The sequence below is a fragment of the Osmia lignaria genome, chromosome 3 (genome assembly GCF_051020975.1).
Source record: "Osmia lignaria lignaria isolate PbOS001 chromosome 3, iyOsmLign1, whole genome shotgun sequence".
In the NCBI taxonomy this organism is placed as follows: Eukaryota; Metazoa; Arthropoda; class Insecta; order Hymenoptera; family Megachilidae; genus Osmia; species Osmia lignaria.
Window position 1 is genome coordinate 4,829,149 of NC_135034.1, and position 19,044 is coordinate 4,848,192.

Here is a 19,044-nt window from a genome sequence, read left to right on the forward strand (position 1 = left end):
ATATTGTTTTCTAAATTTATCTTCTGATAAATGTTCAGAAAACCTTCCTCTATTTTATCGAGCACGATTGGCAATTGATTTAATTCGACAAAAGTGAAGTATATACGAAAAGCATACCGGTACACTTTTTTCGAACAGTTTCAGCATTCGTTACCCTGAATTATTTCCTTCTTTTCTTTTTTCTTTGGTGACCTCTTTAATGGACGGGTCCCTCCACCCGACAGAGACAAGCTACTCTGGATTTCATGGCGCGGAACAATCATCTTCATGTAACCGGCCTGAATAATTCTGTATCCAGAACGACGGCAGACAAACGAGTTCGCGGGATTATGGAAATGATCGTTTAAGAGTTCTGTCTGTTCCACGTGACAGCAGGGTGCAACGAGAATTTCGCGCGAATAATCAACCGACGGAGAGCTCAGGACCGATTAAAAGCGAGCAAACGTTTACGTGAAAGGATAGAAATAATACTGTTCCTGCAGAAACTTCTACTATCCGAATGCTATGGAATATTCTGTTCTATGAATATTCTATTATTTCAAACGATTTCGGTATTCCACCAGTTCGCGTTCTTTCATTTTTCAAGCAGAAATATTCAGCTACCTTATTTTATATAAAATGCAATTTGATGGTGTATAGTACCATCTACATTACATCAATTTCAAGCTTAAAGTTTATTAAAAATGACTAAATTCTTGATTGTTAATATACAGGGTGTTCGACAACAGGTGGGAAAAATTTTAAGGGGTGATTCTAGGGATCAAAATAAGACGAAAATCAAGAATAACGAAATAGCGTTTGCGGCTTTGTTTTCCAGTAATTAACATTTAAAAATTCGAGTAAATAGCGCCTGAAACCTACAATCCGCCCAGCACCGACGACTGAATGTCAGGTCAGCAGGGGAAGGTACAGTCATAACCAAGAAGAGAAAGTCGAATACTGCAGTATCGAGAAACAGAATAGCACGAGGTAAGTTTCTACTATTCAACGATTCTTGGTTATGACTGTACCTTCCCCTGCTGACCTGACGTTCAGTCGTCGGTGCATGGCGGATTGCAGGTTTCAGGCGCTTCTTACTTGAATTTTTAAATATTAATTACTGGAAAACAAAGCCGCAAACGCTATTTCGTTATTCTTGATTTTCGTCTTATTTTGATCCCTAGAATTACCCCTTAAAATTTTTCCCACCTGTTGTCGAACACCCTGTATATTAACAATCAAGAATTTAGTCATTTTTAATAAACTTTAATGAAATTATACCAGACTTTATAGGTGCTAAAATTGAAAATTGTTTGCTATAACTGGTCATTAATTATTCTATCTTCAAAATATTAATGAAATATTTATGCAGTCATTTTAATTGAATCTTAAGCTTTAAATCAATATGGCATAAGTATCAATACATAAATGAAATAATGATAGTCTTTTTGCATTAAAACAATCTTTCTCTTCAGAAACATAATCTGACATATTTATTTAAGAAACACATTATAAAATTCGGTTCCTGTCTGCCCAATTATTCTCGTATTCCCTATCGACTTCATGACCGTGAGGCGCACGTGTTTCCCTTTTCATTCTTGTCCCTTTCCATCTCCCTTCATTTCACCTGGATATCATCCAGGAAATGGGAAAACCATAATGGCTGCTGAAATGCTGGCACGAGAAAATTTCAACGGCTCTACGTGTCACGTCCCTTACCCCTATATCTCTATGTACCACACGGAACATTCGGCGTGAACGAAATTGAAAAGTCTATAAGACTGGCGAATCTAACGGGCGAGACAAGTGATTTCGATCAATGCGATCATTAAGAAAAAAAGAAGAAAGTTTCCATTATCAAATGATAATCGATTTGACGAAAGGGTTGATTACTGGTGCATCTCTTGCGCTGCGTTTTTGCATCTCTCTTGCAATACCCCAACCTCGGGTCATATGGGTCAACACGGTGAAGGAGTAGCGTTTCCAAGTTTCGAAAGCGTTCAAAATGCCGCGTAAATTAACTATGCACACTGAGCATTCTCGTCGAGCGAATAACAATTATCGCCTGCACGTGGAATTGAATCTAAATTCATTCGATGGAATTGATACAGCAGGTGTATTGTATAATATCGTGGAATACACTTTATTGAAGTATGTATATTAACGCGTTTCAAAGGGAATTCTTGTGAAGAGAAAGAACTGTGTGATGCAGAAGAATGATCAATTCGTGATCGAAGAAAATTAATTAATTATTTTGGAGTATAACAACTGTTACAGTCAAATTAAGAACGCGACTTCAAATAAAAATAGACACGTGTTTTTATACTAAAAATAATAAAATACGTTTTCGAATGTGTTGAGATCTTGAGAATAATTACTATTTATAATGTTTTTTTTTATAACTATTTCATATTTTATAGAGCATGGTACTAGCTCTATCGACTTTTTTTATCTATTTCATCATGTAAACAATTTATGCGACGTCCTTGAGCTCGATGTGAAACTTCCATTCAGATGGTTTTGAAAAAAAAAAAAAAAAAAAAAAAAAAAATAGCAGAAATCTGTCGTGTAAAATACATCTCCCGTGACAGAATACGTAAAACACAGACCACGGAATTACGAGCTGTCCTTCACCGTTGAAGAATACTAAAAATCGCCATTTCGATGGTACGTGTTTCGTTGAGTAATAATCTATTCTATGTGACAAGAATTAATGGAAAGAGGAAATAGAACTTCACTTTTTCGATAGAAATTTCTTTTTGTAACGATTAATTATAATTGTTAAATTTCAAGGTTCCAAAATTCTAGAATTTCAGAATTCCAAAATTTTAGATTTTTAAACCTCAGCTTTCAAAAACTTCGTCTCAGAAAAAAGCTCCAGTTACGCCAATGATCCCCACGCTGTTAAACGAAAATTTCAATTTACACCGGACACGGGGAGCAATTTATCAAGTAGCAACTGATCCTCACCCAAGTAGATGATTAATTAATTAAGACAATCTGGACAAGTAACACGGCTCGAAATCTAATCTCTTTAATTTAACCGGTAACGAAGGACAGTTCTACTTGGGAAAAGGTTCGCGAAACTTTGCAGACAGATCTACGATCGCGCTTAAAAGCGTCGAAACTTTTACATTCGTTTCTTCTTCGAACAGTTGGAAATAAATCCAACGATTCGGTAAAACCTTAACTTTCCTGTAAGCATTGGAATCGTTAAAAGCACTCGGTACCATCGAATTTAGGAAGAAACGACGAATTTTTCAAGGTTACCAACAACGGAGCAGACATTTTCTTATTTCTTCTGTTTGTTTCAAATATAAATCCACAATGCCATGTGCCCTTTCGGGAATTCGCTAACCGTTGAAACGCAGGCTTTAATTAAAGTGATCAAGCTAAGATTCCAGTTAGCGCAATAATTATGAGAACAGCAACACGTGACTAACGAGCGAAAAAGAAAATGAAAATACGCGAAAGGCTCTTTGAGTGAAATTAGCTAAATGAGGTTAAATGACCTATGACGGTAAAATGTTTAATAGTTGGAAAATAATTAACGTCCATCGGTAAGTTTGTTTTATAAGTTCTCTGTAGGAAACCATGCAATTCTATTACACTGATCAATTTTGAAATATACGTATGTGGAAAGTCATGACATAAAAGTATCATAGAACAGCACTTATGGTACATCAAATCAAAACTTAAAGCTCGAAGAAAATAACTATATAAATGCCGTTTTGATGTTATTAATAGAAAATGAATGATGATCAATTAAGGCGAATAATGACTGATCTGAAAACATAGCAAGTCTGATAAGATTTCATGACATAAAAGTATCATCAAATGACACTTATGATATATCAATTTAAAGCTTAAAGTCTACTAAACATGTCTACATAAGTCTTTCAGCGATATTCCTAATAATAAATGATTGGTGATTAGTTAAAGCCAACAATAAACCCGAAAGGATTGAGCTAATGTTCAATTACTTCAGACTTTCAATTTCAATCCAATTGATTTACCCAATTATTTTCTATTGGAGCAGGATAATTATTGTTCTAATGCGACAGTACGGTGAATTAGATCGTTGAAAGATAAATCAATAGTATGCATGATCAATTCACCAGGAGATCCCGAATGTTTCGATAAATTGTCGGACAGTCTCGGCTTGGATATTGTGAAATTGCTTTGACACATTTCCTACCGTTTGTCCGTTCGTGCAATGTGAATCGATAAATTAACCGATAGATAATACACATGACCAGATGGGACGCACAGTTTCTGTCGCTCGTCAACTGTATTCGTTGCTTCTGTCCAGTAATTCATCGATGTTAATTCTATCCGAACTTCCGTCGACCGATGTCCAGTAAACGTAAACTGTATCTATTTGTTCGCGTCATTCAATTTTCGGATTATGATGTTAGAGGACTTTGAGCGATTGTTAAGAATCAACACGATTATGATGGGATTAATTGATCTCGTCTCGCACCTCTGCCAAATTTCTATTTTATCGAAATTTATAAAACTAATCTAGTAGATGAATTCAAAAGTTATTGTATTCTTCGTAGAATTTGTTATCATTGTCGAATCAACAGCGTTCGTTATTCGATGATATCACGAAAGATGCTCTAGTTACACGTTCAGTAAAGACACAGTTTCACTATCTAAGAATTAATAGAATCGTATCTGATGTGTTTATGAAAGACGAACGAAAATACGGTTCGCAATGACCCGAAATTGAAGCTGAACTAATTGTAAGTCATGAGTTTTGTTACAATAAGTGTCCTACTTTTCTGTCGTCTTTCATTTAGATTTATAGAAGTTTACTGTCTTACTGAACTCTCCATCAACTTATTTGTATGGACTCTGGAAATAGAATAGAAAATACAATATTCATATTTCCTGTTACTGATAAGTAATCAGCGATAACGAATGACGATCGTTTAAACGATAAGAGTGCCTTAATTTCTTATTCATTTCAATTATTTAAATAACACTAATTTGAGGAAATCAAGGAAAGTATAATCATTTCTTTGATCTATAAATTATTTTTGATATAATAGCAATAATCTTTTAGCATTATTTTTAATATTATAAATGAGCCCCCTTTATTTTGTATAAAATTTATATTAAATTTAATTTATAAAAGAAAAAAAAAAATGTTTGCCCCCAGAGAGATTTGAACTCTCGACCCCTGGTTTACAAGACCAGTGCTCTAACCCCTGAGCTATGGAGGCTCACGACACTCCTTCTCTTCGCGACATTAGAAGAACTTATGAATCTTTAATTCATAAATATTTTATTCTCTATTAAATAATATATTATTAATAAATTATCAAAACGTTAAGAACAGTAAAATACTTACGAAAGTGGAAGTATTAAGTTCAACGTTGCCTTAAAACTAAGAAATAATATAATATTATTAATCATAAATCATCACGTACAAAAAAATTAGATTCATTACCGGATTTCTTTTCTATACGAAAAATCCAGCTTTTGCGTTAATTTACCACGGAAATAACACGTCGTATCCTTAACCGTACATATGTAGACAATAACCAAATTCGTTGGACGAATGGAGAGCGTGTCCATGGGCGTACAGAACGATTTCCATCGGTCGTTGCATTAGGACCGAGCCAGAAACGTTTGTTGATTTTTCCTCGTCGAAAACGACGACGATTTGTCCGCAAACATTTGGTTTTCCCAAGCTATGGCTCTCCACAGATCCGTTCGTTCCCATTTTTCTTTCCAACCTGCCCTATTCCCTTGCCAGTATCCTGTTGCCTTCCCCTTTACACCCCCGTCCGACCCTTTCCACCCCCGTCCGACCCTTTCCACCCTCTGTGTATGTGTAACGATTAAACAAGATAAAAATGGAACACACAGGAACATGCCCGAAGCTCCTTCGTACGGATTCGCAGCCAGACATTGTGCATGGTCTTGTTTGAACAGAAACGTGGAAGTTGTTTCGGCGAACGGTTCTCTGCTACGTTTATCAAATTAAAGATTCACGGATGGCGGCTGCCGCTTTCTTCTTGGCAAGTTACGCGTTTAACTGGAGCCTGGTGGCGTGTTCTTTTGAAAAATAGTCGGCTTCCTTGTGGAAGGAAACTTAATCATTTCTCTTCCCTGCAGTTTTTCTTTTCCCTTTTTTCTTCTCTTTGGACGATGAGAATTTATTTATTTTCAGGCAGAAATTAATTTTCTACCGCAGGTGATACTGCCAGTGAGTAATTTGATACATTTGAGGGAAATTAAAAGAAGGTTTATAAGAAAAAGATAATATTTAGCGTCGAATATCAGTTGTTATAAGAATAGTTAAAGAATGATATATTTTAGTGAAATAAGAAAGTATAGACCCATTATTTCGTGGGGTAATCGATATTCCAGGGATTAAATTTTGTTTGAACTTTTATCTTTATCCAAGACAATGGCCCATTGAAATTGGTAAATTAAGAGTAAGTTTTTTTCCTTGTATTTCACGTGCCACCGGTATCGAGCCGGGTATTCAGCAAAGAAGCGATAAATTCAAGTTAACAAAAGCCATGAAAGTTGAATTGCAAGTTACTTCGACGCAAAGTGGTTGGCATTGTTGGAGGAGGCCATGTACTGGCTCAGTTTTCTCGATAATATAGAGCTCTCGTATATTCGACGATACGTGATAGAAATTATGGGAAATTTCGAAATGCATTGTGTTACCATCTTGCGAATTAAACAGGGAATGATATATACCTTTCCTTCTCCGCGTTTCGTGAACTGCAGACAATGAATCCTTCGATCTGACTAGCTGCCGCGAATAATGCGATGCAAACGATCCAAGTATCTCGACAGACGAACGAATCTTGAATACAGAATAATGAAAAGGAAAATGAATTTCGGAGATTTCTCGTTGAATCGAGCTTATCGAGTAGAGTGTACCGAGTATTAAATTGCGAAAGATCTATCGTTTATCTAATGACATATTTTTTGAAAATTGAATTTAGTACGGGTACGGTTTTAATTTGTCTCGCGATGGAAATTGTAGAATTCAAATGAAGCGGTTTAGGGGAGAATGGCGACGGTATTTCTGCGAAACTCCGTCACCAGGAATTCACATGTTTGCTACAGCTTCGTTAGACTAATATCGGCAAGGAGTTCGCTAGGGGAATCTTTCGGTTTTGGCCGCGTGGAAAGCAAACTAACGCGAATTTCACTTTAATTTCTGACCACGTATCAGGGACCACGGTATGCGGGCACCGGGTTGTCGGTAAACTGGACCGAACCAACAGCTGGATACTCGTTCAACTGCGTTACATACTTCCAATTAAATTAACTCTTACCCTTTCAGAATGTCCGTGTCCCGTTCGATAAACGAGTTGCAAAACCGCCTCGAACTCGCCCGATATTAATTATTCCCTCTCCCCTGGAACGTACTTCATTAACGCGACTAATTGCACTGTCCAATAAATTTCAACCCTTCTTTTTCTCGCACCCCACTGTATTCTTATGTATTATAGAATCATATTCCTTAAACAGAGAGAGTCTTAATAGAAGAATCGTAATTCTAGCTTATACAGTTCTCTGATCAGGTATTGGGAGGAAAAAAATTTGCCTCCAGAGAGATTTGAACTCTCGACCCCTGGTTTACAAGACCAGTGCTCTAACCCCTGAGCTATGGAGGCTGTTGAAGTTTTTTTTTCTTCTGCACGTCCGACAATATCAACACCTTAGAATCCCAAAATTTTCAATTAAACATTTCAATTTTCTTAAACAGTCACACTAGAAATCGATAATGATTCGTGGAATTAATTTTCTACTTGAAAAATCCATAGTAAATTCACCCTAGAAGTATTTCCACCGGATCCAACTTTGAATTATTAAGAATCGTGGTTTGTTGAAAAATTTTCAATTAAATTTTGAAGACAAATCGTCAGAAATCAGTGTAGCAATTTTTCAAATAAACTTCTCTACCCAGAAGATGGAGAGACACGAGCGAGGGATTTAATTGATCCTCTTAAGACAATTGTCTCCATCTCCTGGTATCATTTCCCTGACAAAACGGTGGTCAATGACCTGGTACAGAAATAAATTACGCGTGAAACGATTCCTTCGTTCCAGTTGAAAATTCAGCTCGCTAATTGGCATTCGGTAGCTTGAACAAGACAGCTGGCGTCGGTCTTAAAAGTTAATTGTAACGACGGCTAGGAAAAGCAGCCGCAGATGTTTCGAATGTGAATTTTCCTTTCTAAAACAGGGCGCGCCGTTTCGGCGATACGAAAGTTTCGCAGTTTCAGCGGAAATAATAGCTGTTCGGTGAAGTTCCGGCCGCTGCTGAATCGCGGACTTTCAAACCGAATAACGAAAAAGGTGGCTTGATAATATCGCGGATGACTGTTTGATTATCGCGCCAGGATCGTCGCTTTTCCCTCGTCTAAAGACAATTTGCAAGTTTAATTCGTTCGCCGTGAAATTCAAAGCATTTTAAAGCTGCTTAAACTCGGATCTAAGAATTTTATTGTGATATTTATCTTTTTGAAGATGAAGAAAGAGGAAGGTATCGCAATGAGAAGTTTTAACTACAATGGCAGCTTCAGATTTCATTTGATAATTTTAAATTGTAGAATTTGACAAGTTTCAGATCATTTTTATTTTAAATCATAAAATTTCATATAATTCTTTCAACTTTCTTAAAATTTTATTAATAAGATTGGAGAAAAATTAATTAAGTATAAGTAGAACTATTATAATATATGCAAATTTAGTATTCATAAATGTTTTTTCACTTTTATTAATAAGATTAAAAAGAAACTGATTATGTTTAAGTAGAATGATTATAATTATATGCTAACACAAAGGTTGTTTAACAAAAGCATTAGAGAACGAGAAGAATGATCAAACGTCACGTGAGCTTCAACTCCTTTTTCCTTTTATCACCTCCATTTAAAAAGCTCTCTCCGTCTGAATACCGAATGCACGATCACGAGCTAATTAGCATTTAATTAAGTCCAGAAAACGCTCTATTATATACCGTCAAGTTCATTACACAGTCTTTCATATATAAAGATCTTCACCGTTGTGTTTCGTCCCTTTACCTCGTAGCCGGGATCGATTTGGAAATTATTCCATCTTCTGCTATATCGCCTGTTTTATAACCAATCAATATGTTAATGAAACTGTTAGAGGATTTTATAATAAATATTGAACGCTATCTAGCTGTATACACTCACAATTTCTGAAAGTATTTTTATTTTTTTATTCCAAATACTGTCTCGGTATTTATTAATTATCAATTTCTCGATATATTTATTCTATTAACTTTTTTAAAACATGTAAAAGAATCTAATAAATTTTACACGAAATAAAAAAAATAAAATGTAGAATCTTTTGAAACAGCTTTAATCTGTCAAAATAATGATCGCGTAATAAATGGTTTTCTTCAAGGATACATATTTCCTAGAAAGAGAAAGAGAGAAATTCATCGGTGAATTATGCGAGCTCTTTCAGCGCATTTTTGCCTCATTTCCGGCTACCGTGTTCCTGTTTCATGATTAATGGAGTTGGGGATAGGGGCATCTCGAGGCGAAGCGGTTCGAAAAACGCGGCAAATAGCCCCATTCCGGAAGTAGCACGGTCAACATCGGTGATAGCGGAACGTGCGAAGTCGATTATTGCAGGCATTCTCGAGGCACGCGGAAATCGATACCTAATTATCGGTCGAGACACCACACGTGAACTACTGTGAGAATTTCCGTGACCTCCATCCATCGGCTCAGCTATTTCGTGCATGCGCCTGTTCCTGCTAGGATTACCAAAGGATCCCACGTTAAACCATTTACACTTTGATCTTTTTGCAAGGGTCTCACTGATGCTTTGTTATATTATTCCAACATAAATTGTACAAGAAAATTCACTGAAAATTTTATTTTATTTTTTCAATGTATTTTAGCTTTTAATCATCACTCCTGAAATTTCGTAGTAGTCCATCATCCATATGAAAAGAAATTTTTTTAATTATCTAATTAGAAATACTTGTTATATAATGGAAATGAATAACGTTTGCAAAATTTGAAAAATATTATTCCACTTGAAGAGTCAGACACAGATTTCCTACAATTATCCTGGACAAGGTACTAAAATGGAATCTTAACAACATCAGGCAAACAATTTTATTACTTTAACCACTTATTGCCTGAACGAAGAATGGCAGATTGAAAATAGGCTGTTACTTCTGAGTACTTTATGAATCTACAATTTAAGTTGCATAACACGGTCGTAATATAATCAGCCAGAAACGTGATACATTTTCCTGCAAAAGTTGCACAATAAAACTCAATTTTACTACTTTATCAGCTTCAATTATTCTCCAGTACTCTACCATTGAAAAACATGAAAATATCGTGACCTATAATTGTAGGGTTAAAAGAACATGAAGAACTTGTTATAATCGTTTAATATTCTAAAACGATGTATTTCATGCTTTTTACTATTGGCACAGAAATTAATCCATTGTGTGAGCATTTTTCTATTTCATTGAAAATTGGTCTAATTTAAAAATTCAGACTTATTTATTATTTTTGAAATTTTGATTGTGAGAATAAAAGACTCTCTGGATCACTTTATCAGAGCGTTTTTATTAATAACAGTCGCTTTACGTTATTGCCAGTTAGAAAGTAAGTAATATCGCGATACAAGTTTCAGTGAAATAATTTGAATACCGCATTGCAGTAGAATAAACGTGACGATTGACCACTAAAGAACGAATTCCTTCAATTTCCCTCGATTACTTAATAATTTCTGTGCAATAAATTCTCCCATAACAGCAGCTGACCTCAGAAGGGTTTAATTAAAATTTCAGCATTAACGAATGGAAATCTGATTCCCCTCGAACAAGGAAGGAAAGAATCAGAGAAGTTGGCAAAGCAGCAGTCATACAGCAGAAGCAATTAACGTTTGCTTGATATCTTTGTGTGTTTGACAACTACTTTTCACTACTACTGATCTCGAATTACACGGATAAATTACACTCGATATGAAGCTGCTGGTTTCACCATAAACGTACCTTGTAAGCATAAACATTTGTAGAGGAATTGAAGAGTAAAATTCTTCTTTGCTATGTTTTTATATTGGGGAGACAAAATAACACGGTTCTTTTACAATTATTTTGGGGAGGGAATTTTAGAATCTTAGAATATTAGTTTTTCAAAACCTTAGAATATTAGAATCTGAGAATAATTAGAATTTGAAAATATTAGAATATTAGAATATTAGAATATTAGAATTTGAGAATATTAGAATTTGAAAATATTAGAATATTAGAATATTAGAATTTGAGGATATTAGAATTTGAGAATATTAGAATTTGAGAATATTAGAATTTGAGAATATGAGAATTTGAGAATCTTAGAACTTGAGAATATTAGAATTTGAGAATGTTAGAATTTGAGAATATTAAAATTTGAGAATATTAGAATTTGAGAATATTAGAATTTGAGAATCTTAGAATTTGAGAATATTAGAATTTGAAAATATTAGAATATTAGAATATTAGAATATTAGAATATTAGAATTTCAGAATATTAGAATTTCAGAATATTAGAATTTCAGAATATTAGAATTTCAGAATATTAGAATTTCAGAATATTAGAATTTCAGAATATTAGAATTTCAGAATATTAGGATTTCAGAATATTAGAATTTCAGAATATTAGAATTTCAGAATATTAGAATTTGAAAATGTTTAAAAATATCAGAATTTGAGAATATTAGAATTTTAGAATCTTGAATCTTAGAGTTTGAGAATTCGAGAATTTGAAAATGTTAGAATCTACGAATTTTCGAACTTTAGAGTCTACATTTTTGGCCCACCCTCGCCTCTACCCAGTTATCCTAATGGTACTATTTGAAATTTGCATGTTTCTTAATCACCATTTGAAATGCATCAAGTGATTAATCCGTACGATCCTCACTGTGTTAACAGAGCCAATTCAACCAGTCACCGAGGTTCATTTCTTTCATGAAGAGGTAAGTGGAGGTAAAATATGTAGAAAGGTGGACAGAAAATGGTACTCGTACAGTGGGGTGACTTATGGCAGCCGTACGTATATCGTCAAGAACACTGCAGTTCCGGTGGCGTAGGAAGCGTCGAGTGTGGAATATAAACTTTAACGGATGGCTTCTTCTACGGTAGCTTGTAGTGATCTAGGATCTTTGTCCTATTCTTGCAGCTTCTTCCACGCGATCCTCGTCCCAGATAGTCCTCTATACTGACTATTCTTACGTGCTACGTGTTATCGCTTTCCATGCAGAAACCTAGCCGAGCAGTATTCAAGGTGTAACTTGTGTAACCTGGAAACGTTTTCTCTAATGATCCCCAATGAGAGGCAAGATATTCTTGTTCTCGTTAATGTGGTCGTGATTTCTTCCTTTATGAAAATTTCTAGACAGGTTGAAAAAATCAGTCTTTCTTTCTTTTTGCACAAATCAGTAATTTGGTATTTTAAAATCAAATCTGAAATTTTATTAGAAAATTCTCCAAATTTATGAACTTCGTCTATTTTTAAGCGAGACCACTGTGGAAACCCAGATTGTAAATAAAATATAAGAAATAACGAGGATATCTTTAATAAATAATTAAGAAACTTGGGAAATAAATTCTTCGTAGCAATTAGAATGTCTTCGGTAAATATTATAGTTGAACGATTATTACTGTTTTCTCATCTAAAGTCAATTACGTAACTCTGTGCACAGGATTATTACTAGTCTCTATGAACAGAACGTTAGGGTGTGATTTGTACATACGTCTCTTTGTTGGTGTCAGGTAATTTATCATTAAGTAACCTTGCTATTTTTTCTTTTTAGGGTAATCAACAGTATATTGATTGCTCGATTATCACAGCGAGTTAACGATGAGCTTATCTCTTTTATTATGTTAAACTCTGGTACACCTTACGCAATAAAATGCTATCAAGTGTAATCAAAGATATTCTTTCATTTTGAATAACAAGAAAAATCATTTTCTTAAAATGATTTTATGATAAAACTTCAGCTTCGAATGGATCCAAAAGAAATAATATTGTTTGAAGTTGCTTCTTCAGATAATTCACTAACGTTAATTCTCTATTTCCACGCGTTATCTTAACATCAACAATCTCCTGGTCGCATCGAGACGTAGAATATTAATAGAGTTAGAAAAGGTCGATCGTTAGTGTACGTAATTTAAATGACTCGAGTGGTTATCTATCAGCATCAATTCGCGCCTTCTACCTTTTTACCTATTGCAAAATATGTGCCCACGGCTATTCATGCAAGACATTTATACACGTCTCACGTTTCAGCCAGTGCCGAGTAACGCCCATTTCCAATTTACATACCCAACCCATCGTCGAATGTACATTTCACCTACTTCCCTACGTGATTCGTAGATGGACGTACGCGATCAAGATCTCCGGGGGTCGTTTTTGAAACGAGAACACTGAGAAATTTTCCTCCATATTAAACCAGATCAATCAGTTATTAAAATTAGACTAAAGATTAGAAAAGATTTAAATTAAAAATTTTATTTATCTTAATATTTTATTAAGAAAAATAAAGATAATAATCGAAGGCAACTGATTGACAATTTCATTAATTGCATAAATCTCGATGCATTTAAAGTCGAGTTTCCAAGGTTTTACCGTAGCAAGAACCTGTCACCGACAGTTACCCTGGCTGACTATAATCGGTTGTTTCCACTAACCGTCTTGCGGTCGCTTTTAAGTTCCAGCGAAACATTCGAAGTACTTCGAAGGCAGCGTACAGCGAGTAACAGTCATGTAATTTTCTCAGGCTAACTAACAGTGAAACCTGTAATACGGTGTAGACCACCGAGACGAGCAAGAGTTGCCAATTACAAGGATGGCAGGGTGTTTCCAGGGAGAAGAAAAGGGACCAAGTTAAATAAGAAAAGATTAAAAAGATGGTACACGTTAGAGGTAAGCTTCAGAGATCCGATAGCCGCTATCTTAACTAATCTTAACTTGGATGAAACTTCGTAACCAATCCCATAGGAACGGGAAGCCTGACTCCGTTAGCATGGGAACAATTTCGAGGTCCTCCATAGGATTTCCACTTCGATCGGTAATCAAACTAAGTCGCCGATACAACGTGTCGTTGTACAAAGTGAATCGTTCCTCAGGATCGATCAAGAGGAGGTGTAATAATTTGAGAAAAGAAGAATAATTATGTCAATGTGAAATTGATCGATGAAGGAATAAAAATGGAAAATTAGATGGAACGAAATTTTGATAATGGATAGAATTTTCTAATTTCAATTTAAGATGATACTATAGCAATTTGTGGTTACTTTTCCTAATTAATGCGAGATAGAGATTATATTCGTTCGAAGTTATAAATCTTCTTTAATACAAGTAATTATTTCGTACACGTCGATATTCTCCGGGCTCGTTCATTCACCAGGAACGTGTATTTATCGCAAACACAAGTCTCGATAGAAATATATTCAGATCAACTCATCGGGGATACATAAATCAACGCGCGCGCTAGTGGCAAACCCCAAAGCCGACTGGCAAAAGTTTGAAACACGGGTCAGACGGGTCCAACGATATCGACTTTACATATCTCTCGACATTTTTTTGTTGAAATACACAATAGGTATCTTTTGTTAACATTCACTAGAGATGACAGATTTTTCCGATGACCTAGTAACAAAAAATTCATCGAAAACTAATATACAGAAACGACTTTATCATTGCAAAGTAAATAATGCAATTTTTTATTTATCTGGTAAAATAGTAATATTCTTAAGAAATCAGTGTTATTCTAGGTTTCACTAGACACGACGATCAACGCGTTAATTAAACCTATCGAGACGTATAATTAAAATTCATAGAAACTTGTCTGCAAGGATATATCCTGATCGGCGTGTAAATAAAAATATCAACCAATTACGCGTAATTTATCACAGAGACTGTTCACGCGGAAATGTCAATTTTCAATCAGAAACAGAGAACTTCTTTTCTTCATCTCGCGGCAAACGGATGATTTAAACGCGTTGTACCGGCCATTTAACGATGGCATTATTAGCCCAAGGTTTCTTACTGATTATTGTTCATCAGTAGACGGGATCATGTACGTTTCCAAAGGCTATAAAAGATGCGATCGAACAGACCAATTGTTAGTATTTCACCGACTTCTGTTTCTATAAACTCGTGTTGCGATTCGGATTGATTTATCCTGATGTTCGATTCAAGTGGATCAGTTAATTAATGGATTGAAATAATATTCACACGAGAGCCGTGTCAAATTTCACGAGATAATCATTTAACCGTACGTTCATCGTTTTATCATTTGCAAAATGTGTAATATCGGTATCCTTTTTTATATTGAATTTTTATTTTTCAGATACAGGAGTGGATTTTCAGAGGAAGCTTATAAATTCCACAGTGAGTATTTTTATATGTTTCGAAACTGGTTATTGACTTTAATTAATCACCAGTAATTTAATATTAATAATATTCTGGAAATGTTCGAATGATCAATTTCCACAAACTTTAAGCTTTAAATTGACGTATCACAAGTATTATTTCGCGATACTTTTATGTCACATCAGGCTCTTTGTCTTGAAAAATTTACAATCGAATAAATCAAAGAAAGATGAAAATGATTCATTTGATCCGCTTGATTCGCACTATATCAGGCGGAAATTAAAATTATAATTATCCCATTTATCATCAACACAAAACCACCAATCTCAGCCCTGCGCACGGTACAATAATTCATTTCTTCCGAACGTTATTTCCACTCTGAAACATCTGGCAGAACTTTTTGCAATTACGAGCGAATTAACGATACATCGCAAGGTGTACCGAGAGCCAGCCATCGAAATGGAGGAAAAAAGAGTGGATTTCCGGTTTTAATGGGAACCGGACATGGCTGCTTCGAAAGCCGGTCCCCGGAAATGGTTTTAACGAGGTGGTTCCAAGGTAGGTGGGAGGCGTGAACGTGCGACAGCGCAAAGAATAGCGTGCAAAAGCGTTCTGTATGCGTGGCATGGACAAAACTGTTCCCAAAGGGGTGGCTGGCATTTCTAAATCGCGAAAAGGACCCAGTTGGATTGAGTTTCTGTGGAAATAGAAAAGTGTTACAAGGTTTTGTTACGAACTCTCTGTGCGACAGGGATAACGTAAAAAATTATAACATGGACGAAAACTCGAAAAATCATTTTTTTTCACTGAAAAATTCACTCCAGTGTACTTTTCAATTTCATTTCTTCCTTTGGAAATAAGGGATGTTTTGCTGGGACAGATGCGATGTCATTTATTTAGGGTGACATTTGGCGAGACTCAAGTCTATTTACTCGGTAATGAGCGTCTGGAATGAGCTTTTTTTTTTCTTTTTCTGCTAATTAGGTTGCTGCCTAGTTTCGCCATGCTCGAGACCGAGCGTCTCAAGATCTGCTTATTGGGTTCCTCAAATCCTGTACAAACAGCACCAGCTACATTGCTGCACGAAAGAACTAATTAGAACGTTTTCCACTCTTATTAACATCGATTCACGTATCTATTTTTCTAAATTTTTGCTCGATCCATTTATTTCCATTCTAAATCTGTTCACCCTAAAATTTCACTAGACATCCCCCATTTTTTTCCATTCTTATTAACATCTATGCACGTGTCTATTTTTCTAAATTTTTGCTCGATCCATTTATTTCCATTCTAAATCTGTTCACCCTAAAATTTCACTAAGCATCTCCAATTTTTTTTTATTTTGACAAAATCTCGTCTACTATTTCTCTATAACGTGTCAATAAACGCGTTAAAAATTATTTTCAAAAAAATCTCGTGGTCTGATATTTTTGTAAATGTAAGCAACACGTTCAGGATGTGCATCATGACGTTCATCGTCCTGATATATCGAGCATGCACGTGTATACCTGCCAGGCATATCGAGTTTGTAACGATGACGTATGTGTGTCAGTGCACGGGATGATCCGAACGATGCACCAGGGATTCTGTCATTTTCCAAAAAGTTTTGTTCCTCGCCGCACGGATTTTTACGATGCCGTGAGCGGAACACATACGTGACACGCTGTACGTCAAAAGAAGGGAAGAAGAAAAAAAAAAAAAGGACATTTTTTAGCATATCGATGGACGTCTTTGTTGGACGGAACGCATGCCTCGAGCATGATCCAGTTCCGCATCGAAACGTTTCAATATTTCATCGAATCGGTAATTCGATTTGTTCGCTCCCCTTCTCCATTTCGATACCGCGCTGAATATGATTGACGTTCCATTGTTCAATTTTTGAGGAATTCAACGAAGCAAAATGGCCGATCCCTCGGCTGCCAGCAAGTCCATGATTTATTTACCTCACGGCTTTAATTGAGAAGAATTTGATTTCACTACGGCAGCGATGATTCATTCGAAAATTTCATATTTCTCTACAGTAGATTCTCGGTATATCACCGATTCAGCTTCGACTGTCAATCTAAATTGTTAATTCCAGGTATTTTGAAAATTTCTGCATCGGAAATTTTGCTAAAGTACTTCTTCAAGGTTTGATGAACATTTTTCATATTTTTCACCCTCAAATGCGAACGAACCTTTACCGATACGAGAGCATAATCCATGTGATGTCTTGGCGCGCTCGCGACAGGATTCGCGGATAAGTTTTTACCCCCGAAGAGGAGAGCTTGCGCCAGTTGGTCTCGCGTCGCACAGAGAGACGCGCGCCGGTCCGCCGAACGCTTAGCTCCGCTTCGAGTCTGCTCGTAGCGGCGCGCGACAGTCCGTTGCCAGTTTCGTTCATCCGCTCGAGCAAGTCACCTCCGGTCAGCATGTGCGAAGGTTCTTCAAGAACGCGTCGGGTCGCTTGACGATCGATCCTACGATCTCCAAATTCCCGCACGATCGATCACCAAATTCCCGCTCGAAATCACTTTCGATCGCGCGTGTCTTCCGGCGGAAACGAGCTCGGAGAACAGTACCGAGTGTTCGTCGATTTACCCTGAAGACTTGGAACTTCATGGCACTGCTGTTGTTTCTTCAAATTTATATCCCCCGTGTAAAGGATCTTTTTTTAAAATAATAATTAAAAAGATCCTTGGTTCTCGAGGACATTCGACGGGTTCCTCTTCATGGTAACCATGGGATCAATTATAAACTTTAGAACTGTGAGATTCTTTTTAAAAAAGCATTAGTTGACACGTGTTTTGATGTTGAAGAGTCCCGACAGATCCGATAGTGTGTAGTTGTTGAGTGAAGTGTAATGAACCTTTGCTATACTTTGGTAATTATTAATCAAGAGGAGAAGCAGGTGTAACGTAGAGGAACTGACTGTTGTTGGTTTAAGAGGATCATTGTGCTGGTGAAGTGTGTGAACAGACGATGAGGAAACTGTTTTGAACTGGTGGCCGATGAGATCGGACGGGTTAATACGCGGCTGAACCGAGGCAATTATCTTAGAGCCGAGACCACTGGTGCTAATTAATCACTGCAACTCTGGAGCCCTGGTTTCGTGATAGACATTCATCTTTCAACTTCTTCAACCTGCCGAGTGGTGAGTTATACTTTTTACACTGCGGACTGTAATACCAAAACAGGGGAGAAAGATCATTTTCTCTTAAAAATTTAAAAAATAATTTGGGTATTTTTCATTTATCGATTGATCAGGAATTAGAAATATTTTCATTTTTTAATATCACTGATTAGAAATTTTGTTTATTTTAGTATCATATGGAATAAAATAATGAATGTAATTTACAAATAAATTTTCTTTCTAACGTCAAGAACAATTTGTTCGTTTCTTTTAATCACAAAACTATCCGTTCTTAATCATTAACAATCTACAGTCTTGCACAGTATTGTAACCATTAATCTCTGCAAAGTAATTCATCATCCCCATTCTTTCCAATCATTTGTGATTCCAAAACATGTCTGAATAAACTCCACCAGTCACTCAACATTTATTTATTGCCCGCTGATTTGAAAGTATCAGGCTTTATAAATACTAATAGCAAGTATTAAGGTTAGAAGCATTTGAGAAATTGTGAGGAACAGTAAATAGAAGTGGTTCGATCTAAAATGATAATTTAAA

The 19,044-nt window shown here is 35.9% G+C and overlaps 1 protein-coding gene and 2 non-coding genes across 4 annotated transcripts in view; 1 reads left to right on the forward strand and 2 right to left on the reverse strand.

The window, feature by feature from the left end:
- Positions 1 to 5,137: 5,137 nt before the first annotated feature.
- Positions 5,138 to 5,210, reverse strand: TRNAT-UGU (transfer RNA threonine (anticodon UGU)). The gene has a single exon. It is a non-coding gene; the product is annotated as a tRNA-Thr (tRNA).
- Positions 5,211 to 7,561: 2,351 nt separating this feature from the next.
- TRNAT-UGU (transfer RNA threonine (anticodon UGU)) lies at positions 7,562 to 7,634 on the reverse strand. Its single transcript has one exon. It is a non-coding gene; the product is annotated as a tRNA-Thr (tRNA).
- A 7,501-nt stretch (positions 7,635 to 15,135) lies between these two features.
- Positions 15,136 to 19,044, forward strand: part of LOC117605484 (cysteine-rich secretory protein 2) — a 48,486-nt gene continuing 44,577 nt past the window's right edge. The window contains exons 1-2 of one of the 2 annotated variants that reach the window (XM_034326880.2): positions 15,136 to 15,276; positions 15,352 to 15,392. The gene's annotated coding sequence lies outside the window, so the exon portion shown is untranslated. Of the gene's footprint in view, positions 15,277 to 15,351; positions 15,393 to 17,657; positions 18,508 to 19,044 lie in introns of those variants that run through there. The other variant, XM_034326881.2, reaches the window with a different exon arrangement.